General features: G+C 48.5%; 2 protein-coding genes across 4 annotated transcripts in view; one reads left to right on the forward strand and one right to left on the reverse strand.

Moving 5' to 3' along the window:
* The window catches only part of LOC147084213 (uncharacterized), a 746,547-nt gene that overhangs the window by 579,998 nt on the left and 141,246 nt on the right, over window positions 1-25,303 (forward strand). The window lies entirely within an intron of this gene.
* The window catches only part of LOC147084221 (uncharacterized), a 134,897-nt gene that overhangs the window by 15,062 nt on the left and 94,532 nt on the right, over window positions 1-25,303 (reverse strand). Inside the window, exons 1-2 of one of the 3 annotated variants that reach the window (XM_085979473.1) lie at window positions 24,449-24,535; window positions 23,598-23,760 (exon numbers count right to left, since the gene is read on the reverse strand). The exons of 1 other annotated variant lie outside the window; for it this stretch is intronic. The gene's annotated coding sequence lies outside the window, so the exon portion shown is untranslated. Of the gene's footprint in view, window positions 1-23,597; window positions 23,761-24,448; window positions 24,536-25,303 lie in introns of those variants that run through there. One more of the 3 variants, XM_085979472.1, reaches the window with a different exon arrangement.

Here is a 25,303-nt window from a genome sequence, read left to right on the forward strand (position 1 = left end):
GCTTAGGAACCGATATACATAGAAACATAGAAGATAGGAGCAGGAATAGGCCATTCGGCCCTTCGAGCCTGCTCCGCCATTCAACGAGATCATGGCTGATCATCCAAACCCTAGCACCCGGTCCCTACACCGACAGCCATCCCACCCAAGCCCTATCCCCGTAACCCCGTAACCCCACGTATTTAATCCCCCCTAACACTAAGGGCCAATTTTTATCATGGCCAATCAACCTAACCCGCACATCTTTGGACTGTGGGAGGAAACCGGAGCACCCGGAGGAAACCCACGCAAACACGGGGAGAATGTGCAAACTCCACACAGACAGTCACCCGAGGCCGGATTTGAACCCGGGTCCCTGGTGCTGTGAGGCAACAGTGCTAGCCACTATGCCACCGTGCTGCCATGTACATATACTCACGGGAATAAACACGGGGACATCATTCATTAATGCCCTAGATATACAAGGAGTCCAGAGCCATGTGGAACGACTACAAAGGGTAATACAACAGATTTTAGAGAAGGAAACTGGTTTGGTTCGACAAGGATCAGAGTTGGGAGGACATACGATAAGGAAATTACTCGAGGGAATCAAGGTTATAGAGGACCATGCTAGCATTATCAACAAACTAAACCATAGAGATGAGGAACAGGCAAAAGACGGGGTCGGGGGAGGCTTGTGTCATGCCTATGGCCAATGGATCACCGGACAGTTAAAACATAATCTGGCACAGATACAGCGAGGCGAGGTACCAGACTGGATTAACAGCACACAGCTCTATGGCCTGAGCCATAATCCAGGCCCTCGGAGCGCTTGTACCCTCAAGGATAACCAGAGTATATCCAGTGATACAAAAATGTAAAGCAGAAGTGACAGCAATGATAGGCATGGTACTCCTGATACCAGTGGTGGGACTAGACACGACTCCATACCCACAGTACCAGGTAACAAACATAGGCATAGTGAGGGGTGAGACATATCTCCAATACTATCCAATTGATACCTATGCCATCAGGAAGAATGGTACTATGAGAGGAGTCTCCCTAAACGGATGCCACGGGAAAGGCACGCTTACGATATGCCCACATTTACATGAGTAAAGGGAACCTTACGCAAGCCACCTGGCCAGAGGCTTGGCCACCAGATAACAGAAGAAACATACTGTATGAAGTATCTACATTCCATTCAATACTGATGGTCTTAATTAAATAGTCTAGAATAAATAACTACCCATTGTATTATCAATAGTCTTTCGCTACGCCAGACTTTAGAAATATGTAGAAACTTAGTTAAGGATTGAAGAATTCTTTGTCCCTTTGTCTGACTTGAAAGACACATGAAGAAACCATAACCTGTTTACTTTACTGTATAAATATGTTGTTAATCTGTAATTCTGGAGAGTCTCTGCTAGCCTTTGACTGAGCGGGACGCTCTCCTTGCGACAAGTAAAAATGTATTAAAAAAGAACATCTACTGGAGCTGATCGTTTCAGAGTCCCACCGAGAGTCGAGATTTCGACAAAAGGGACATCGAGGTAGAGCTACAGGACGTCCCGTGGTATGAGAAGCTGTGGGATTGGGGAGTGAATGTCAACATACACCCATGGATCCGCATCATTTCTCATATATTAGTGATAGTACAGTTAGTCATGGCTATAAGATGGGGAATAGCAGCATGCACCACTTGTAAAAAGAAACGGACCAAACAAAGAGCTAAAGCGAGTCGGAAAACACAAGATTGCTCTAAACATGATGGGTATGCAGGGCCTCCCGAACCAGCGCCTGATCACCGCATGGAGCAGGAGGCACAGCGATGCTTCTACATGTGGTTTAACTTGGGCAAGGGCCAAGTACCAAAAGGGGGGCTTGCAGTGGGGAAAGAGTTAAACTGACATCGCTGGCAGTTTCACTGAATGGTGTAATAAAGACAATAATCTAATGGGCCTTTTGCAGTAGTAAGCTTTTTCTAAGTTGATAACATAGTCGGATGTGGAAACCATAAGAGACCTAAGAGGATGTAAGTTCTGTTCTGGCAGGGAAGTAAAACAATGAAAGAGGCCGAGAGAGGCAGGAAAGGAGGACAATGAGTCAGAAGTACATGTTGATGAGACCCATAAGAACATAAGAACATAAGAAATAGGAGCAGGAGTAGGCCAATCGGCCCCTCGAGCCTGCTCCACCATTCAATAAGATCATGGCTGACCTGATCCTTACCTCAAATCTTCTATCACTCTGCATCCACCCAAACCCATGTGATCTCCCGGGAGAGGCGAAAAACCAGATAAAGACCCAATGGCCAATTTGGGAGAAAAAGATCTGGGAAATTCCTCTCCGACCCATCTAGGCGATCGAAATTCTTCCAGGAGATCACTCTGTCCCTATATTTTCTACAGTACTTACCTTCTGTAAAGGCGATCTCCACCCCAGCCAGGAACAGGAATAAAACCATCTCCTGAAATCTAACACAGAATTAGAACACAGTCGGAGCAGAACAAGGCTACATGGCCCCTGGGCCCACTCCACTACCCACAGGGCCATGACCATTCCGAACCTAGACTCATGTCCAATTTCCTGCCCGCTCCCCGTAACCCTTAATTCCCTTTACTTCTAGGAAACTATCTATTTCTGTTTTAAATTTATTTAATGATGTAGCTTCCACAGCTTTCTGGGGCAGCAAATTCCACAAACCTACCACCCTCTGAGTGAAGAAGTTTCTCCTCATCTCAGTTTTGAATGAGCAGCCCCTTATTTTAAGATTATGCCCCCTAGTTCTAGTTTCACCCATCATTGGGAACATCCTCACCGCATCCACCCGATCAAGCCCCTTCACAATCTTATATGTTTCAATAAGATCGCCTCTCATTCTTCTGAACTCCAATGAGTAGAGTCCCAATCTACTCAACCTCTCCTCATATGACCACCCCATCATCCCCGGGATTAACCGAGTGAACCTTCTTTGTACTGACTCGAGAGCAAGTACGTCTTTTCTTAAGTATGGACACCAAAACTGTATGCAGTATTCCAGCTGCGGTCTCACCAATACCTTGTCCAACTGCAGCAATACCTCCCTGTTTTTATATTCCATCCCCCTAGCAATAAAAGCCAACATTCCATTGGCCTTCTTAATCACTTGTTGCACCTGCATACTAACTTTTTGAGTTTCGTGCACCAGGACCCCCAGATCCCTTTGTACTACAGTACTTTCCAGTTTCTTGCCATTAAGATAATAACTTGCTCTATGATTTTTCCTGCCAAAGTGCATAACCTCACACTTTCCAGTATTGTATTCCATCTGCCAAATCTCTGCCCACTTACTTAGCCTGTCTATGTCCCTTTGCAGGTTTTTTATGTCCTCCTCACTCACTACTTTCCGTCCCATCTTTGTATCATCTGCAAACTTTGATATGTTACACTCGGTCCCCTCCTCCAAATCGTTAATATAGATTGTAAAGAGTTGGGGACCCAGCACTGACCCCTGCGGAACACCACTAGTTACTGGTTGCCAATCTGAGAACGAACCATTTATCCCAACTCTCTGCTTTCTGTTAGAGAGCCAATCCTCCACCCACGCCAGAATATTACCCCCAATCCCGTGATTTTTTATCTTGAGCAATAATCTTTTGTGTGGCACCTTGTCAAATGCCTTTTGGAAGTCTAAATACACTACGTCCACTGGTTCCCCTTTATCCACCCTGTATGTTACTTCCTCAGAAAACTCAAGCAAATTTGTCAAACATGACTTCCCCTTCATGAAACCATGCTGAGTTTGTCCTATTAAATTATGTTTATCCAAATGTCCCGTTACTGTCTCCTTAATAATGGACTCTAACATTTTACCAACCACAGATGTTAGGCTAACAGGTCTATAGTTTCCAGTCTTCTGCCTACTACCTTTTTTAAATAAGGGTGTTACATTAGCAGTTTTCCAATCTGCCGGGACCTTTGCTGAGTCCAGTGAGTTTTGGAAAATTATTACCAATGCATCCACAATCCCTACCGCTACTTCCCTCAAGACCCTAGGATGCAAGCCATCAGGTCCAGGGGATTTATCCGCCTTGAGTCCCATTATTTTACCAAGTACCACTTCCTTAGTGATTTTAATCGTATTTAGTTCCTCCCCCCCTAGAGCCCCCTGTTTGTCCAGTGTTGGGATATTCTTAGTGTCCTCTACTGTAAAGACTGATACAAAATAATTGTTCAGTGTTTTTGCCATCTCCATGTTTCCCACCATTAATTTCCCGGTCTCATCCTCTAAGGGACCAACATTTACTTTAGCCACCCTTTTTCTTTTTATATAACTATAGAAACTTTTACTGTCTGTTTTTATATTTTTTGCTAATTTACTTTCATAATCTATCTTCCCTTTCTTAATCAATCTTTTAGTTATTTTTTGCTGTCTTTTAAAGACTTCCCAGTCTTCCATCCTCCCACTAGATTTGGCTACCTTATATGCCCTTGTTTTTAGTCAGATACTATCCTTAATTACTTTACTTAGCCACGGATGGCTATCTTTTCTTTTACACCCTTTTTTCCTCAGTGGAATATATATTTTTTGGAAGTTGTAAAATAACTCCTTAAATGTACACCACTGGTCATGTACCGTCTTACCCTTTAATCTATTTTCCCAGTCCACTCTAATTAATTCCGCTCTCATACCTTCATAGTCTCCTTTATTCAAGCTCAGCACGCTTGTTTGAGATCCAACCTTCTCACCCTCTAATTGAATATGGAACTCAACCATGTTATGGTCACTCATTCCAAGGGGATCCTTTACTAGGACATTTTTAATTAATCCTGTCTCATTACACAGGACCAAATCTAAGGTTGCTTGCCCCCTGGTCGGTTCAGTTACATACTGCTCAAGAAACCCATCCCTAATACACTCAATGAACTCATCCTCAAGGCTGCTCTGCCCAATTTGATTTGTCCAGTTAATATGATAATTAAAATCCCCCATAATTATAGCTGTTCCCTTATTACAAGCCTCAACTATTTCCTGATTAATACTCCGTCCAACAGAGTTGCAACTGTTCGGAGGCCTATAGGCTACACCCACTAGTGTTTTTTTCCCCTTATTATTCCTTATCTCCACCCAAACTGTTTCACTATCCTGCTCCTTTGACCCAATATCATTTCTCTGTATTATAGTGATTCCTTCCTTTATTAACATAGCCACCCCACCTCCTCTCCCTTCCTGCCTGTCCTTCCTGATTGTTAAATAACCTGGTATGTTTAATTCCCAGTCATGGTCACCCTGCAGCCATGTTTCTGTAATGGCCACAAGGTCATACCCATATGTCATTATTTGTGCCGTTAACTCATTCATTTTGTTACGAATGCTACGTGCATTCAGATAAAGAACTTTCAAATATGTTTTGTAACACTTAGTTCCTGTTTTTTCCCTTTTTAGTACTTTACTTTTTACTCCATACCTTCTGTCCCTTCCTGACACATTCTGTTTTTTAATTCTCCCACTGCTACCTAAGTCTATGACCTTCTCTGTTGTCATTTCTATTATTTGCTCTCTAGAAACCTCCCCCCCACTAATTAGTTTAAAGCCCTCTCTACAGCCCTAGTTATATGATTCGCCAGGACTCTAGTCCCAGCACTGGCCAAGTGGAGTCCGTCCCAACAGAACAGCTCCCTCCTGTCCCAGTACTGGTGCCAGTGTCCCAAGAAGCAAAACCCATTTCTCCCACACCAGTCTTTGAGCCACGCATTTAACTCTTCAATTTTATTTATCCTAGCCAAATTCGCTCATGGCTCAGGTAATAACCCAGAGATTATTACCCTTGAGGTTCTGTTTTTTAATTTGACCCCTAGCTGCTCATACTCCTTTAACAGAACCGTCTTCCTTGTCCTATCTACGTCGTTTGTACCAACATGGACCATGACAACTGGATCCTCCCCCTCCCACTCCAAGTTTCTTTCCAGCCCAGAAGAGATGTCCTTAACCCTGGCACCAGGCAGGCAACACAGCCTTCGGGACTCCCGCTCTTGACTGCAGAGAACCCTATCTATCCCCCTAATGATACTATCCCCTACCACTACAACATTTCTTTTTACTCCCTCCACTTGAATGGCCCCCTGTACCACGGTGCTGTGGCCAGGTTGCTCATCCTCCCTGCAGTCCCCGCTCCCACCCTCACAGGGAGTAAGAACCTCGATCCTGCTGGACAAGAACAAGGGTTGCATCTCCTTCAACACTACATCCTGGATCCCTGTACCTTCCTCACTCGTAGTCACACCGTCCTGTCCCTGACCACGGACTACATCTGCAGTAATTAACTTCATAGGTGTGACCATCTCCTGAAACATAGAGTCCAGGAACTTCTCCCCCTCCCTGATGTGTCACAGTGTCTGAAGCTCGGTCTCAAGCTCCATAACATGGAACTTGAGTTCCTCTAGCAGCAAACACTTGTCGCAGATGTAATCACCGTGAGCCTCAATGGGGTTCACCGGCTCCCACATCTCGCAACAGTAACACATCACCTGCTCCATTCTATATAATTAATTTAATTTCTTATTATTAGTTATGAAGACCCTGCCCGGATATATATGATAATATCACACCACTATTCAATAGGGCTTACCAACTTAAAGGTATAAAAGAGAAGGAAGAAAACCAACCAACCAGCTGATCACCAACCTCCTCCTTGAATACTGTCTGTGGAGCTTGTTTGGTTGACTCGTCTCGCTGCTCCGCCTCCGCAGTGCTGTCTAAGCCTGGGAGTGGGGAACAAAACAGAGCAAAAAACACACCCTCACCTCCCACTTATCCAAACTCTCCCACTTAGCAAACCTCCAACAGCACTCAATGCACAAAGCACTCCGTGCACTGCACTAGCCCCTCCCCTTTTATACCCGGATTCTACTTCCTGTTTAAACTGCACAAGAGTTTAAAAAACCCTTAAAAAATTAAACTTACTTCAAATGATTGACTTCTTAACACACTAAAATTCACAAAATACACTTAAATGATTTTTCTCCCACTTAGCAAAACTCCAACAGCACTCAATGCACAAAGCACTCCGTGCACTGCACTCTGGCATAAACAAAGGTCATGGGTGCAACAACAGCTTGTGGGATAACGGCCGATGATAAAGGTGGTGCTTCAATGTAACGCAGCATAGGCAACCAATCAGTGAAGGTGCATGTGGGCCAAGGTCCAATCGGGTGGCAGGAATGAATTTTGACATGTGTATTGTAATGTATAAAAATGTAGTGTTTGCTGTACCAATTTGGAAAGGTCTGGCTAAGACAGAGCAGACTGTTTCCCCACCATTGCAATAAAGACAACTTGACAATCGATCTAAAACCTCGTGTCGAGTGTTGGTTTAAAATACTCCACAACAGTGTCGTCACGGACAAATTATTCTAAAGAGCTTTTAAAAGCTACAAGATACGGGACTGAAGACGTTCCTCAAACGGAGGGGGGACAAATCCCAGGGACATGATGGTTTCCATCCGAGGATTCTGAGGGAAGCCAGAGGAAGGAATAACGGAGGGTCCCCGAGTATAAATTGGCTGGCACCTTTCCCCACATTACAACAGCGACAGCAATTCAAAATCAATGAATTGGCCCTGAAGTGTTATGGGCATCCTGGGGTCGTGAAGGGCGGCGAGTAAATGCACCCTCGCCTCTGAGTCAGAGGTTGTGGGTTCAAGTCCCATTCCAGAGACTTGAGCCCAAAAATCCAGGCTGACACTCCAGTGCAGTGCTGAGGGAGTGCGGCACTGTCGGAGGTGCCGTCTTTCAGATCAGACGTTAAACCGAGGCCTCGTCTGCTCTCTCGGGTGGACGTAAATGATCCCAGGGCACTATTTCGAAGAAGATTAGGGGAATTATCCCCGGTGTCCTGGCCAATATCAACATCACTAAAAAAAAAGATTATCTAGTCATTATTACGTTGCATAGAAACATAGAAAAATAGGAGCAGGAGTAGGCCATTCGGCCCTTTGAGCCTGCTCCACCATTCAATATGATCATGGCTGATCCTCTATCTCAATACCATATTCCCGCTCTCTCCCCATACCCCTTGATGCCTTTTGTGTCTAGAAATCTATCTATCTACCTTCTTAAATATATTCAGTGACTTGGCCTCCACAGCCTTCTGTGGTAGAGAATTCCACAGGTTCACCACCCTCTGAGTGAAGAAATTTCTCCTCATCTCAGTCCTAAATAGCCGACCCCATATCCTGAGACTGTGACCCCTCGTTCTAAACCCCCAGCCAGGGAAAACATCCTCCCTGCACCCAGACTAGCCCTGTCAGAATTTTATAAGTTTCAATGAGATCCCCTCTCATTCTTCTAAACTCTAGTGAATACAGGCCTAGTCGACCCAACCTCTCCTCATACGACAGCCCTGCCATCCCAGGAATCTGTCTGGTGAACCTTCGCTGCACTCCCTCTATGGCAAGTATATCCTTCCTTAGGTAAGGAGACCAAAACAGCACACAGTACTCCAGGTGTGGTCTCACCAAGGCCCTGTATAACTGCAGTAAGACATCCTTGCTCCTGTACTCAAATCCTCTTGCAATGAAGGCCAGCATACCATTTGCCTTCCTAACTGCTTGCTGTACCTGCATGTGTGCTTTCAGTGACTGGTGCACAAGGACACCTAGGTCTCTTTGTACATCAACATTTCCCAATCTATCACCATTTAAATAATACTCTGCCTTTCTGTTTTTTCTACCGAAGTGGATAACTTCACATTTATCCACGTTATACTGCATCTGCTATGTATTTGCCCGCTCACTCAACTTGTCTAAATCGCCTTGAAGCCTCTTTGCATCCTCCTCACAACTCACAATCCCACCTAGTTTCGTGTCGTCAGCAAACTTGGAAATATTACATTTGGTTCTCTCATCCAAATCATTGATATATATTGTGAATAGCTGGGGCCCAAGCACTGATCCCTGCGGTACCCCACTAGTCACCACCTGCCACCCAGAAAAAGACCCATTTATTCCTATTCTCTGTTTCCTGTCTGTTAACCAATTTTTAATCCATGTCAGTATATTACCCCCAATCCCATGAGCTTTAATTTTGCACACTAACCTCTGATGTGGGACTTTAATCAAAGGCCTTCTGAAATTGCAAATACACTGATGCGCTATCAATTACTGAGAAAGACTGGATGTTAAGAGAGTAACAAACAGGCTTTTATTAGCTAAAGAACGAAGGCATGCCTCTAGTGGTCGACCGGTCCTGAATGCCTGGGGAACTGCAGAGCAGCCGCCTTTATACCAGGGCATATGGGTGGAGCCAGGGGCGGAGCCAGCTGAGGCATACACAGACAGGTACAACAGTGGGCAAGATTGAACAACAGTGAAGTGAACAACAGTGAACAACAGTGGAGTGAACAACAGTGGTTTACCACATACACCACATCCACTGGTTCTCCCTTATCTATTCTACCAGTTACATCCTCAAAAAACTCCAGTCGGTTTGTCAAACTCGATTTCCCTTTCATCAATCCATGTTGACTCGGTCTAATCCCGTTGATATTTTCTAAGTGTCGTGTTATCACATCCTTTATAATCGAGTCTAACATTTTCCCTACTACTGATGTTAGGCTAATAGCGGGGTTACATTTGCCACCCTCCAATCTGCAGGAACTGTTCCATAATCTATAGAATTTTGGAATTGCTGTTTGTGGGATGTTGCTGGGCGCAAATTGGCTGCCACTTTTCCTACATTACAACAGTGACTCCACTTCATTGGCTGTAAAGCGCTTTGGGACGTGCGATGGATGTGAAAGGCGCTATATAAGATTATGAAGGGGTTGAATCGGGTGGATGCAGGGAGGATGTTCCCGATGATGGGTGAAACTAGAACTAGGGGGCATAGTCTTAGAATAAGGGGCTGCTCTTTCAAAACTGAGATGAGGAGGAACTACTTCACTCAGAGGGTGGTCGGTCCATGGAATATGCTGCCCCAAAAAGCTGTCGAAGCTACATCATTACATAAATATAAAACAGAAATAGACAGTTTCCTAGAAGAAAAGGAATTAAGGGTTACGGGGAGCGGGCAGGAATTTGGACATTGATAAAAAAAACTTTGAACTAATTTAAGTTAAGCTGGTGTGTAAAAACTGAAGACCAACAGAAATACTGCATACAGTTTTGGTGTCCATACTTAAGAAAAGACATACTTGCTCTCGAGGCAGTACAAAGAAGGTTCACTCGGTTAATCCCGGGGATGAGGGGGGGGACATATGAGGAGAGGTTGAGTAGATTGGAACTCTACTCATTGGAGTTCAGAAGAATGAGAGGCGATCTTATTGAAACATATAAGATTGCGAAGGGGCTTGATCGGGTGGATGCGGTGAGGATGTTCCCAATGATGGGTGAAACTAGAACTAGGGGGCATAATCTTAGAATAAGGGACTGCTCTTTCAAAACTGAGATGAGGAGAAACTTCTTCACTCAGAGGGTGGTAGGTTTGTGGAATTTGCTGCCCCAGAGAGCTGTGGAAGCTACATCATTACATAAATTCAAAACAGAAATAGAGAGTTTCCGAGAAGTAAAGGGAATTAAGGGTTACGGGGAGCGGACAGGAATTTGGACATGAGTCTAGGTTCGGATCGGTCATGGCCCTGTGGGTAGCGGAGCGGGCCCAGGGGCCGTGTAGCCTGATCCTGCTCCTGTTTCGTGTGTCTAATTCTGTTAGATTCAGGAGATAGTCCTGTCACAGTGGATTGGCGGTTAGGATCAGATCAGCCATGATCTTGTTGAATGGCGGAGCAGGCTCGAGGGGCCGATTGGCCTACTCCTGCTCCTATTTCTTATGTTCTTATATAAATGCAAGTCTTTCTTTAAGTTCTTTGTTTTTCTTTTTCACTCCATTTTGACCCAGACTGTCGAGCAATGGAGGGGTTATCATAGAATCACAGAAATTTAGGGCACAGAAGGAGGCCATTCGGCCCCTCGCGCCTGAGCCGGCCAAAAAACAGCTTTCCAGCCTAATCTCACTTTCCAGCTCTTGGTCCGTAGCCCTGCAGGTGACAGCACTTCATGTGCATCTCCAAGTACTTTTGAACTGAGATGAGGGTTTCTGCCTCTACCACCCTTTCAGGCAGAAAGTTCCAGACCACGACCATGCTCTGAGTGAATAAAGTTCTCCTCAACTCCCCTGTAATCCTTCTACCAATTACTTTAAATCTATGGCCCCTGGTTATTGACCTCGCTGCTAAGGAAAATCGGTCCTTCCTACCCACTCTATCCAGGCCCCTCATAATTTTATACACCTCAATCAAGTCTCCCTCAGTCTCCTCTGTTCCAAAGAGCAGTTAGTAACAGGGATTGGAGAAGTTTGGGGCTTTTCTTTGCACTGAAGCAGCGAAGGATGAGGGCCAGCCTGATGGAGGTCCTCAAGACCATGAGGGTTATTGATCAAAGGCAAATGACAGATTCCTCTCTGGGCACCTCAATGTCCGCATGCTTGTTGGGGTTTAGAACGCGCATACTCAGGGGCAGCGGAGTCCCAGGACCAGCTGCTAGTGCACATGCTCAGGGGCGGAGTCCCAGGACCAGCTGCTAGTGGGCATGCTCAGGGGCAGAGTCCCAGGACCAGCTGCTAATGCGCATGCTCAGGGGCCCAGAGTCCCAGAACCAGCTGCTAGTGCGCATGCTCAGGGGCCCAGAGTCCCAGGACCAGCTGCTAGTGCGCATGCTCAGGGGCCCAGAGTCCCAGAACCAGCTGCTAGTGCGCATGCTCAGGGGCAGAGTCCGAGGACCAGCTGCTAGAGGGCATGCTCAGGGGCAGTGTCCCAGGACCAGCTGCTAGTGGGCATGCTCAGGGGCAGCGGAGTCCCAGGACAATCTGCGAGTGCCCATGCTCAGGGGCCTAGTCCCAGGACCAGCTGCTAGTGGGCATGCTCAGGGGCAGAGTCCCAGAACCAGCTGCTAGTGGGCATGCACAGGGACAGCAGAGTCCCAGGACCAGCTGCTAGTGCGCATGCTCAGGGGCAGAGTCCCAGGACCAGCTGCTAGTGGGCATGCTCAGGGGCAGAGTCCCAGGACCAGCTGCTAGTGGGCATGCTCAGGGGCCCAGAGTCCCAGAACCAGCTGCTAGTGGGCATGCTCAGGGGCAGAGTCCCAGGACCAGCTGCTCATGGGCATGCTCAGGGGCAGAGTCCCAGGACCAGCTGCTGGTGGGCATGCTCAGGGGCCCAGAGTCCCAGGACCAGCTGCTAGTGGGCATGCTCAGGAACAGAGTCCCAGGACCAGCTGCTAGTGGGCATGCTCAGGGGCAGCAGAGTCCCAGGACCAGCTGCTAGTGTGCATGCTCAGGGGCAGGGTCCCAGGACCAGCTGCTAGTGGGCATGCTCAGGGGCAGCAGATTCCCAGGACCAGCTGCTAGTGGGCATGCTCAGGGACAGAGTCCCAGGACCAGCTGCTAGTGGGCATGCTCAGGGGCAGTGTCCCAGGACCAGCTGCTAGTGGGCATGCTCAGGGGCAGCAGAGTCCCAGGACCAGCTGCTAGTGGGCATGCTCAGGGGCAGAGTCCCAGGACCAGCTGCTAGTGGGCATGCTCAGGGGAGCAGAGTCCCAGGACCAGCTGCTAGTGGCCATGCTCAGGCGCAGTGTCCCAGGACCAGCTGCTAGTGGGCATGCTCAGGGGCAGAGTCCCAGGACCAGCTGCTAGTGGGCATGCTCAGGGGCAGAGTCCCAGGACCAGCTGCTAGTGCGCATACTCAGGAGCAGAGTCCCAGGACCAGCTGCTAGTGGGCATGCTCAGGGGCCCAGAGTCCCAGGACCAGCTGCTAGTGGGCATGCTCAGGGGAGCAGAGTCCCAGGACCAGCTGCTAGTGCGCATACTCAGGAGCAGAGTCCCAGGACCAGCTGCTAGTGCGCATGCTCAGTGGCCCAGAGTCCCAGGACCAGCTGCTAGTGTGCATGCTCAGGGGCAGAGTCCCAGGACCAGCTGCTAGTGGGCATTCTCAGGGGCAGCAGGGTCCCAGGACCAGCTGGTAGTGGGCATGCTCAGGGGCAGCATAGTCCCAGGACCAGCTGCTAGTGGGCATGCTCAGGGGCAGCAGAGTCCCAGGACCAGCTGCTAGTGCGCATGCTCAGGGGCCCAGAGTCCCAGAACCAGCTGCTAGTGCGCATGCTCAGGGGCAGAGTCCCAGGGCCAGCTGCTAGTGCGCATGCTCAGGGGCCGAGTCCCAGGACCAGCTGCTAGTGGGCATGCTCAGGGGCAGTGTCCCAGGACCAGCTGCTAGTGGGCATGCTCAGGGGCAGCGGAGTCCCAGGACCAGCTGCGAGTGCGCATGCTCAGGGGCCTAGTCCCAGGACCAGCTGCTAGTGGGCATGCTCAGGGGCAGAGTCCCAGGACCAGCTGCTAGTGCGCATGCTCAGGAGCAGAGTCCCAGGACCAGCTGCTAGTGGGCATGCACAGGGGCGGTGTCCCACGACCAGCTGCTAGTGGGCATGCTCAGGGGCAGCAGAGTCCCAGGACCAGCTGCTAGTGGGCATGCTCAGGGGCAGCAGAGTCCCAGGACCAGCTGCTAGTGGCCATGCTCAGGGGAGCAGAGTCCCAGGACCAGCTGCTCGTGGGCATGCTCAGGGGCAGAGTCCCAGGACCAGCTGCTAGTGCGCATGCTCAGTGGCGCAGAGTCTCAGGACCAGCTGCTAGTGCGCATGCTCAGGAGCAGAGTCCCAGGACCAGCTGCTAGTGGGCATGCTCAGGGGCAGCAGGGTCCCAGGACCAGCTGCTAGTGGGCATGCTCAGGGGCAGCAGAGTCCCAGAACCAGCTGCTAGTGGGCATGATCAGGGGCAGCAGAGTCCCAGGACCAGCTGCTAGTGGGCATGATCAGGGGCAGCAGAGTCCCAGGACCAGCTGCTAGTGGGCATGCTCAGGGGCAGAGCCCCAGGACCAGCTGCTAGTGCGCATGCTCAGGGGCAGAGTCCCAGGACCAGCTGCTAGTGGGCATGCTCAGGGGCAGAGTCCCCGGACCAGCTGCTAGTGGGCATGCTCAGGGGCAGTGGAGTCCCAGGACCAGCTGCTAGTGGGCATGCTCAGGGGCAGTGGAGTCCCAGGACCAGCTGCTAGTGGGCATGCTCAGGGCTGCAGAGTCCCAGGACCAGCTGCTAGTGGGCATGCATAGGGACAGCAGAGTCCCAGGACCAGCTGCTAGTGGGCATGCTCAGGGGCAGAGTCCCAGGACCAGCTGCTAGTGGGCATGCTCAGGGGCAGAGTCCCACCACCAGCTGCTAGTGGGCATGCTCAGGGGCAGAGTCCCAGGACCAGCTGCAAGTGCGCATGCTCAGGGGCAGAGTCCCAGGACCAGCTGCAAGTGCGCATGCTCAGGGGCAGAGTCCCAGGACCAGCTGCTAGTGGGCATGCTCAGGGCTGCAGAGTCCCAGGACCAGCTGCTAGTGGGCATGCATAGGGACAGCAGAGTCCCAGGACCAGCTGCTAGTGGGCATGCTCAGGGGCAGAGTCCCAGGACCAGCTGCTAGTGCGCATGCTCAGGGGCAGAGTCCCACGACCAGCTGCTAGTGGGCATGCTCAGGGGCAGAGTCCCAGGACCAGCTGCAAGTGCGCATGCTCAGGGGCAGAGTCCCAGGACCAGCTGCAAGTGCGCATGCTCAGGGGCAGAGTCCCAGGACCAGCTCCTAGTGCGCATGCTCAGGGGCAGAGTCCCAGGACCAGCTGCAATTGCGCATGCTCAGGAGCAGACTCCCAGGACCAGCTGCAATTGCACATGCTCAGGGGCAGAGGCCCAGGACCAGCTGCTAGTGGACAGGTCCCTCCTGCCCCAGAACTGGTCCCAATGCCCCAGGAATCTGAAGTCCTGCAATATTTCTCTTTCAGGTACTTATCCAATTCCCTTTTGAAAGCGGTGATTGAATCTGCCTCCACCACCCTTTCAGGCAGTGCATTCCAGATCCTCACCACTCACTGCATAAAAAAGTTTTTCCTCATGTCGCCTTTGGTTCTTTTGTCAATCACCTTAAATCTGTGTCCTCTGGTTCTCGACCCCTCTGCCAACTGGAAGATTTTCTCTCTATCTACTCTGTCCAGACCCCTCTTGATTTTGAACACCTCTATCAAATCTCCTCTCAATCTTCTCTGCTCTAAGGAGAACAACCCCAGCTTCTCCAGTCTATCAATGTAACTGAAGTCCCTCATCCCTGGAATCATTCTCGTAAATCTTTTCTGCACCCTCTCTAAGGCCTTCACATCCTTCCTAAAGTGCGGTGCCCAGAATTGGACACAATACTCCAGTTGAGGCCGAACCAGTGTTTTATAAAGGTTCATCATAATTTCACACTTTTGGACTCTATGCCTCTATTCATGAAGCCCAGGTTTCCATCAGCTTTTTTAACCGCTTTCTCAACCTGCCCTGCCACCTTCAATGATTTGTGCACACATACCCCCAGGTCTCTCTGTTCATGCACCCACTTTAGGATTGTACCCTTTAGTTTAGATTTCCTCTCTTCATTCTTTCTACCAAAATGTATCACTTCACATTTTAATCTGTCACGTGTCCGTCCATTCCACCAGCCTGTCTATGTCCGCTTGAAGTCTATCACTATCTTCCCCACTGTTCACTATACTTCCAAGTTCTGTGTCATCTGCAAATTTTGAAATTGTGCCTTGTACACCCACATCCAAGTCTTTAATATAGATCAAGAAAAGCAGTGGTCCTAGAACTGATCCCTGGGGAACACCACCTTCCTCCAGTCCAAGAAACAACCATTCACCACTACTCACTGTTTCCTGTCACTTAGCCAATTCCCTATCCATGCAGCCACTGTCCCTTTTATTCCATGGGCTTCAACTTTGCTGGTAAGCCTATTATGTGGCACTTTGTCGAACGCCTTTTGGAAATCCATACACACCACGTCAACTGCGTTGCCCTCATCAACCCTCTCTGTTACCTCATCAAAAAACTCCATCAAGTTGGTGTGGTGATTATTCTTGTTTTATAAGAAGCATTGTAATTGGTTGCCTGTTTTCCTGCCTTGAGATATATGCTGTAAACTTATTGGTAGTTGATGTCATGTGACCTGTGGTGGCCATCTTAAATTCAGTTCTCCACAGTCTGGCTGAGACTGGGAGCTTAAGATGTGCTGCTGGTTTTTTAAGGTTAATAAAGCCTAGCTTTTGAAAGGCAATCTACTCTTCATATCAATTTATTAACCTTTTGCTATAATGGAACGATATCTTCAACCGGAACGATTTAATGCTGACCCTAATTCTGCAGGAGTGGATGATCAATGGAAACATTGGTATCGTACATTTAAAAACTTTTTGGGTGTGTTGGATCAGCAATCTCTAAAGTTGGATATACTAATCAACTACATTGCTCTGGATGTGTACAAGTATATTTTGGACTGTGAAACTTATGAATTGGCTATTGCTACGTTGGAAAAAAATTTTGTTAAACCTAAAAATTAGGTATTTGCACGTCACCTTTTATCTGCCCGTAGGCAGCAGGCGGGAGAATCCTTGGATGCTTATTTACAGGCACTCCGGCGCCTTGGTGCTAACTGTAATTATAAAGCCGTGTCTGCAGAAGAATATAAGGAAGAGTCGGTTTATTAATGGATTACTGACTAGATCAATTCGTCAGCGGTTATTAGAAAATAAGACCTTGGATCTTAAGAGTGCTTTTGAGCAAGCCTCTACATTGGATTTGGCTCAGAGAAGTTCGGATTCTTATGCTCTTTTTGATCGGCCTGCGACCGTGGTTTCGGCAGCTCCGGATGAAAAGGAATTATGTGGACTTAATAGGAGTGGTTTACCAGATTACGAAACAGTTTCTACTTTGGCAGCTGTTGCCTCTAGGATTCAGAAGTGTTATTTTTGCAGGAACGCCCGGCACCCCCGTCTGAAGTGCCCTGCCCGGGAGGCTGTGTGTAGTAAATGCGGCAAGAGAGGTCATTACGCACGTGTTTGCAAATCGGTTGCCTCCTCTGCGACCATTCAGCCTTTAGATAGGGCGTTTATTGCATCAGTTTCTGCCGCCTTTGCCCATGGCCTAAACAAAGCTATAGTTATGGCCCAAGTTAATGGGTTAGAAGTGAAGGCCCTTATAGATACGGGCAGTACTGAGAGCTTTATAAGTCTTCAGTTTGTGAGGGAGAAGCGTTTGAAAATTTCGCCTGTTACTTAACAGGTGTGTATGGCTCAGACGACTCTCACCTCACAAGTAGCTGGTTGTTGCCTTGTGAAATTAATTTTCCTAGGTAATACGTATACTGATATACGCCTATCTGTTCTGCCTAATCTCTGTGCGGATATTTTGATTGGTCATGATGTGCTTCAATTACATGAGTCTCTCAGTCTTTCTTTTGTCCCTGCCTTCTCTCCATATCCCTTGATCCCTTTAGCCTTAAGAAATATATCCAACTCCTTCTTAAATATATTTAATGAACTGGCCTCCACCACCCTCTGTGGCAGAGAATTCCGCAGGTTCACCACTCTCTGGGTGAAGAAATTCCTCCTCATCCCTGTCCAAAATGGCTTACCCCTTATCCTTAGACTGTGACCCCTGGTTCTGGACTCCCCGACCATCGGGAACATCCTTCCTGCATCTAGTCTGTCTAGTCCTGTTAGAATTTTATAAGTTTCAATGAGATCCCCTCTCATTCTTCTAAACTCCAGCGAGTATAAGCCCAATCGACCCAATCTCTCCTCATACGTCATTCCTGCCATCCCAATTCCCACAAACTCTCTGTGGCTGAGGGTTGACCACCTCCTGGAACGTGCGCTCCAGGAAACTCTCAGCCTCCCGTCTGCCCTGCAGTGACTCCAGCAGCTCCCCAAGCTCAGAGACCCTGAGCTTGAGTTCCAGCCACGGGAAGCACTTCCTGCACACATGGTTCACCAGGACACATGAAGCATCCCGGAGTTCCCGCATGGCACAGGAATTGCAGCCATCGGTCCCATTGTTTGGCTTAAAATCTGTCTACTTAAGCTATAGATATATCTGATGTGAGGTTAGTGTCGCCTTACCCCTGTTTATTATTCAATCAGTGATTGCCCCTTTGCCAGGCCCGCTGCCTGCGGCCCCTCTCCCAGATTCCAGCCCCAGCTCTGTGTTGCCTGCGGCCCCTCTCCCAGATTCCAGCCCCAGCTCTGTGCTGCCTGCGGCCCCTCTCCAGACATTCAAAAAGGCTATTAAGGCCATGAATGATGATCAGATTCCGCTGCAACACAAGGTCGATAAGTTCCTGATGTCATATAGAAACGCCGATCATGCCGTGGCTAACCAAAGTCTTGCTATGATGTTTTATAACAGGAGGTTGCGGTCCAAGTTGGACTTGTTGAAACCAAATGTGCGGAGGGAAGTGGAAAACAAACAGTTTCGGCATATTAACAGCAAGACCACTCGAACTTTCGACGTAGGGCAACCAGTGATGGCAAGGGGCTATGGAAATGACAAATGGCAGTCTGGAACAATCCGGGCCAGACAAGGACCTCTGATGTGCACCGTAGATAGTGGTCATAATGTGATAAGGCGTCATGCGGATCAACTGGTAGAGTCGAGAGCAAGGGTCGAACCCATGGTTGTGACAGAGACAGCTGTGGAAGACGTTCAAGAACCTGAAGCATCTACCTCGGCCGAGAATGTATTTGATGATGATGACACCCAATACATTGGCAACCAACTAGAGGAGGCACCTCAACAACAAGAATCAGAGACCACTGAAAGGCGTTATCCAAGCCGAATCAGAAAGCCTCCTGAGAGACTGAACCTTTGAACTGTTATACCTGAAGTTATATATGTATATATGTTATGTTTATTTGGGGATATGACTGTTAAGCTAAAAAGGGAGGATTGTGGTGTATGTAACCTGTTCCACCTTAAGAGAACTTAAGCCTGGTCCACCTTAAGAAAGGTACTACTTTCTTTGGCTGCTGTATACGTAATACCGGTGGTGACCACACCGGTATATAAGCACAGTGTAATAATATTGTATTCAGTATAGTCCGACCTCCAACCAGTAAAGACCTGTTAAATTTACTCTTGTGGTCTGTGTAGTAATTCTCACTATAACACACAGACTTAACAGTTTGCTCCAGAACGTGCTGTTCAAAGAAACTATCCCGAAAACATTCTATGAACTCCTCGTCTAGGCTACCTTTGCCCATCTGATTTTTCCAGTCTATATGTAGATTAAAATTCCCCATGATTATAGCCATACCTTTCTGACAAGCTCCCATTATTTCTTCCTTTATACTCCATCCTACCGTGTGGTTACTGTGAGGGGGCCTGTACACCACTCCCACAAGTGACTTCTTGCCTTTATCATTTCTCATCTTAACACGCAGGTGCAGCAAGCAATTAGGAAAGCAAATGGTACGTTAGTCTTTATTACAAGAGGATTGGAGTATAAGAGTAAAGAAGTCTTACTGCAATTATACAGGGCCTTGGTGAGACCACACCTGGAGTATTGGTACAGTTTTGGTCTCCTTACCTAAGGAAGGATATACTTGCCATAGAGGGAGTGAAACAAAGGTTCACCAGACTGATTCCTGGGATGGGGGGATTGTCCTATGAGGAGAGATTGAGGAGACCAGGCCTATATTCCCAGGAATTTTTAAGAATGAGAGGTGATGTCATTGAAACATACAAAATTCTTACAGGGCTTGACAGGGTAGATGCAGGGAGGATGTTTCCCCTGGCTGGGGAGTCTAGAACCAGGGGTCACAGTCTCTGAATAAGGGGTCGGCCATTTAGGACTGAGATGAGGAGAAATTTCTTCACTCAGAGGGCGGTGAATCTTTGGAATTCTCTGCCCCAGAGGGCTGTGGAGGCTCAGTCATTGAGTATAATCAAGGCTGAGATCAATAGATTTTTGGACTCATGGGGAATCGAGGGATATGGGGATTGGGTGGGAAGGTGGAGATGAGGTAGATGATCAGCCATGATCTTATTGAATGGTGGAGCAGGCTCGAAGGGCCGAATGGCCTGCTCCTGCTCCTATTTCTTATGTTCTTAAGAAAGCTGTTTGCTATAGCCTGCTGCCCCACGACTAATACACAGAGGATTTCAGTTACGTGGAGAGACTGGAGAAGCTGGGATTGTTCTCCTTGGAGCAGAGAAGGTGCAGCGGAGATTCAATAGAGGTGTTCAAAACATGAAGGGTTTTGATAGAGTAAATAGGAGCATGGGAACAGGAGGAGGCCATTCAGCCCCTCCAGCCTGTTCCGCCATTCAATGAGATCATGGCCGATCTGTGTCTTAACTCCACCCACCTGCCTTGGCTCCATATCCCTTTGCTCCCTGGTCTAGCAAAAATCTATCGCTCTGGGATTTAAAATGATTAATTGAGCTGGCATCGACTGCTTTCTGTGGGAGAGGGTTCCACACTTCTACCACTCTTTGTGTGAAGAGGTGTTTCCCAACTTCTCTCCTCAATGGCCTGGCTCTGATTTTAAGGTGATGTCCCCTTGTCCTCGACTCCCCCACCGGCAGAAAAAGTTTCTCTCTATCTACTCTACCAATTCCTTCCAAAATCCTAAAATCCTCAATCACTCCTTAACCTTCTAGATTCCAGGGAATACAAGCCTAGTTTATGTAATCTCTCCCTCATAATCTAACCCTTGGAGCCCGGGTAACATTCTGGTGAATCTGTGCTGCACTCCTTCCAAGGCCAGTATATCCTTTCTGAGGTGTAGTGCCCAGAACTGTACACAGTGCTCCAGGGAGTTCCTGGGAGTTAATGTGTGTAGGTCCCTGAAGGTAGCAGGACATATTGTGAGAGTGGTTAACAAAGCATGTGGGATCTTGGGCTTCATAAATAGAGGTATTGAGTACAAAAGTAGAGAAGTTGTGCTGAACTTTTATAAAGCACTGGTTAGGCCACAACTGGAGTATTGCATCCAGTGCTGGTCACCACACTTTAGGAAGGATGTGAAGGCCCTTGAGAGGGTGCAGAGGAGATTTACCAGAATGGTTCCGGGGATGGGGGATCTTAGCTACAAGGACAGGTTGGAGAAGCTGGATTTGTTTTCATTAGAGCAAAGGAGGTTGAGGGGTGATTTGATAGAGGTGTACAAGATTATGATGGGTTTGGATAGGCTAGACGGGGAAAGGCTGTTCCCACTAGTTGATGGTACAAGGACTAGGGGACACAGATTTAAGGTTTTGGGCAAGAGATACAGGGGGGATGTGAGGAAAAACTTTTTTACGCAGCGAGTGGTGAGGACCTGGAACTCGCTGCCGACGGAAGTGGTGGAAGCGGAGACACTCAATGTTTTCAAGGGGAGACTGGATAGGCACTTGAGGGAAATAAACTTGCAGGGCTACGGGGATAGAGCGGGGGAGTGGGACTGACTGGATTGCTCTGCAGAGAGCCGGCACGGACTGGATGGGCTGAATGGCCTCCTTCTGTGCCGTTATGACTCTCTGGGGTCTAACCAGGGCTTTGTATAGCTGTAGCTTATAAGGAGAAACTGGTTCCAGTGGCAGGAGGGTCGGTAACCAGAAGACACAGATTTAAGGTCATTGACAAAAGAACCAGAGGCGAGGTGAGGAGAATTTTATTGACGCAGCGAGTTGTTGTGATCTGGAACGCGCTGCCTGAAAGGGCGGTGGAAGCAAAGTCAATAATAACGTTCACTGGGGAATTGGATAAATACTCGAAGGGGAAAAATTTTCAGGGCTATGGGGACAGAGCAGGGGAGTGGGACTAAATGGAGAGCTCTTTCAAAGAGCCGGCACAGGCACGATGGGCTGAATGGCCTCCTTCTGTGCTGTATGATTCTAGGAGCCACTCCTGGAGTGGAGTGGTGCCCGCAGGGATCGCTTGGCAGGAAATTGGGAGGAGGTGGTGCACACTCAGACAGCACCTGATTTCGAGACACTGTCCTTTTAAAATTGGCCCTCCACAGACAAGGAGCGACTTGGTCCCTTTAATGAAAATCACATTGAAAAGGAGAGTCCCTGTCCCTTTAAGAGCCCTCCGCCCACCATTCCCACCTTTTTCGTAAAGTCTTTGAAAGTAATAATAAAAGTTCATGCAGAAAAAATGTGTGTGTGTCTGACTGTATTTTAGTGAGTATCTGTGTCTGTCTGACTGTATGTGTGTGTGTCTGTGTGGAATAGCATCATAGAATGATACAGCACAGAAGGAGGCCATTCGGCCCATCGTGCCTGTGCCGGCTCTTTGAAAGAGCGATCCAATTAATCCCACTCCCCCTGCTCTTTCCCCAAAGCCCTGTAAATGTTTTCCCTTCAAGTATTCATCTCAATCTCTTTTGAATTATGATACTGAATCTGCTTCCACCGCCCTTTCAGGCAGCGCATTCCAGATCACAACTTGGTGTAAAAATCTGTTTCCTCATGGCACCTCTGGCCTTTTGCCAATCGCCTTAAATCTGGTTTCTGTCCCTTCAGCCATTGGAAACGGTTTCTCCTTATTTACTCTCTCAAAATCCATCCTGATTTTGAACAACTCTATTAAATCTCCTCTTAATCTTCTCTGCTCTAAGGAGAACAACCCCAGCTTCTCCCGTCTCTCCACGTAACTCAAGTCCCTCATCCCTGGTCCCATTCTCGTCAATTTCTTCTCCACCCTCTCCAAGGCCTTGACATCCTTCCTAAAGTGTGGTGCCCAGCGGAAGCCTAGCCAGTGTTTTATAAAGGCTTAGCATAACTTCCTTGCTTTTGTACTCTATTCCTCTATTAATAAAGTCAAAGATCCTGTATGCTTTATTAACAGCCTTTTCAACTTGTCCTGCCACCTTCTAAGATTTGTGTACATACCCCCCGAGGCCTCTCGGTTCCTCCACCCTCTTGAAAACTGGACCATTTAGTTTATATTGCCTCTCCTCATTCTTCCTACCAAAGTGAATCACTTCACACTTCTCTACATTAAATTTAATCTGCCACGTTTCTGCCCATTTCACCAGTCTGGCTACATCCTCCTGAAGTCTGTTACTATCCTCATTGTTTGCTACATTTCCAAGTATCGTGTCATCTGTAAATTTTGAAATTTTGCCCTGGATCCCCAAGTCCAGGTCATTAAGATATATCAAAAAAAGCAGTGGTCCGAATCAATGTTCATGTTAAGTTGCGCGGCCACGCAGCGGACTGGAGGTCCCACGCAGCCGGCTCACCGCCCTATAAATGGAATAAACGCGCATGCGCGGAAGTTTGAATGGGCTGCGCAGCCCGTTAAAGGGGACACGCACCTCAAAAAAAGAGGGAACATTGATCCTAACACCGACCCCTGGGGAACATCACTGTTTACCTCCCTCCAGTCTGAAAAGAAACCGTTCACCACTACTCTCTGCTTTCTGTCCCTTGGCAGAAAATTGGGAGGGGGAGAGAGCAAACAGCACCTGATTTCTCACCAAGCACTCACGGGAGCAGGGGATTTGCCCAACTTTAAATGTCAGTCTCTTAAATATACATTATATATAAAAAGGGAGACGCTGTCCCTTTAAAATCGGTCATCCATGGGGACGCGGTCCCTTTAACGAAAACTCATAGAAAAAGAGAGCGCCTGTCCCTTTAAGAGAACCCCCACCACTCCCATATTCTCTTAAAGTGCTTGAAATTAATAATTAAAAATGCAGAAAATTAATATTTAAAACATTAATTCAGGGAGAAAAAATATTTTTACTCACATTTGCTCCACAGGGTTTCTTGTTTCTGTTTCATCAATTTAAAAACGAACTGCTTTTTTTATGATCAGCCATGATCGCATTGAATGGCGGAGCAGGCTCGAGGGGCCGAATGGCCGACTCCTGCTCCTATCTTCTATGTTTCTCTGCTTAAAACAAGTATCTTCTGTAAAATAAAATTAGTTTGAGCTGTAAAATGGGAAAGGAACATTAAAAATAAACTTTCCCAGGCTCACAGATCCTGACCAGGCCGCTTTACAAAATGGCGGCGCGCCAAACACAGGTCCCACCTCCTCCTTCGCCGCGATTGGTTGGAGGACCAAAGCCCCACGGTCGGTCCTCCAGGCTCCGCCTCCCCTCGCTCATTGGTGGAGAGCTCAGTGTCAGTCGGTGCACGCCGGCGACGTCGTGACGTTGCAGTGTGGGCGGTTGGAGCAGGCGGGAAATTAAATTCATTTAAATTAAATCTCCCGTCAGCCTCCTCTGTCCCACTCAGCCGGCGCAAGTCCCGCCCCTCGGGCTCCCCGATTGGTTGGAGGACCCGCCGCCGGCTCGCTCCTCCAGTCCCGCCCACTGGGTGCCGCTAGTCCCGCCCCTCGGGCTCCCCGATTGGTTGGAGGACCCGCCGCCGGCTCGCTCCTCCAGCCCCACCCCGCTCGCTCCCTATTGGTGGGAAGCTGCCGTCAATCAGGCGGCGGGCCCGGGTGACGTGTCCCCGAGGAGATCACGTGGACCGTCCAAGTGCCGCCGCTCGGTCCGGGGCCTCGCGGACTCTGAGGTTTTTCTATTTCTCTCGATTCTCTCCCGATCCACCCCGCGCCATTCTCCACCCAATCGGAGCGGAGAAAACTCACTTCGCGTCACCGATCGCAACTCTGGAACCGACACCAAGACCTTTCCCCGGAATGGCCCCGCGCCGACTCCGTCCGGCAGGATCCGAGTGCGCAGGCGCAGCTCCGAGTGGGGGAGGGGTCTGGTCTCCTCTGGGCATGCGCGGTCATTACCCTTGGTGACCGGGAGGGGTCGCTGTGCCGGACTCAGCCCAAACCGCCGCTCCCGGTGCGCATGCGCGGGCTCTCGTCTGTCAATCAACCAACCGCCAGAAGAGGTCGCTGGTGAGACCAGTGAAGGAAGAAAGACTTGCATTTATATAGCGCCTTTCACCACCACCGGACGTCCCAAAGTACTTTACAGCCAATGAAGTACTTTTGCAATGTAGTCACTATTGTAATGTAGGAAATGCGGCAGTCAGTTAGCGCACAGCAAGCTCCCACAAACAGCACTGTGATAATGACCAGATAATCTATCATTTTTTATGTTGATTGAGGGATAAACATTGGCTCGGACACTGGAGATAATTCCCCTGCTCTTTCCCACATTACAACAGTGACTACTTCATTGTAGTACTTCATTGGCTGTAAAGCACTTTAGGATATCTGGTGGCACTATATAAATGCAAGTCTTTCCTGAAATAATGCCATGGGATCTTTTACATCCACCTGAGAGAGGAAACAGGGCCTCAATTTAACATCTCATCCGAAAGACGGCACCTCCGACAGTGCCGCACTCCCTCAGCACTGCACTGGAGTGTCAGCCTGGATTTTTGTGCTCAAGCCTCTGGAGTGGGACTATGAACCCACAACTTTCTGACTCAGAGGCGCGAGTGCTACCCACTGAGCCACTGGCTGACACTAAAGAGCAAGCAGTTC

The sequence above is a fragment of the Somniosus microcephalus genome, unplaced genomic scaffold, assembly GCF_052327205.1.
Source record: "Somniosus microcephalus isolate GS21.2 unplaced genomic scaffold, FLI_Smic_1.0 unresolved_chr9, whole genome shotgun sequence".
In the NCBI taxonomy this organism is placed as follows: Eukaryota; Metazoa; Chordata; class Chondrichthyes; order Squaliformes; family Somniosidae; genus Somniosus; species Somniosus microcephalus.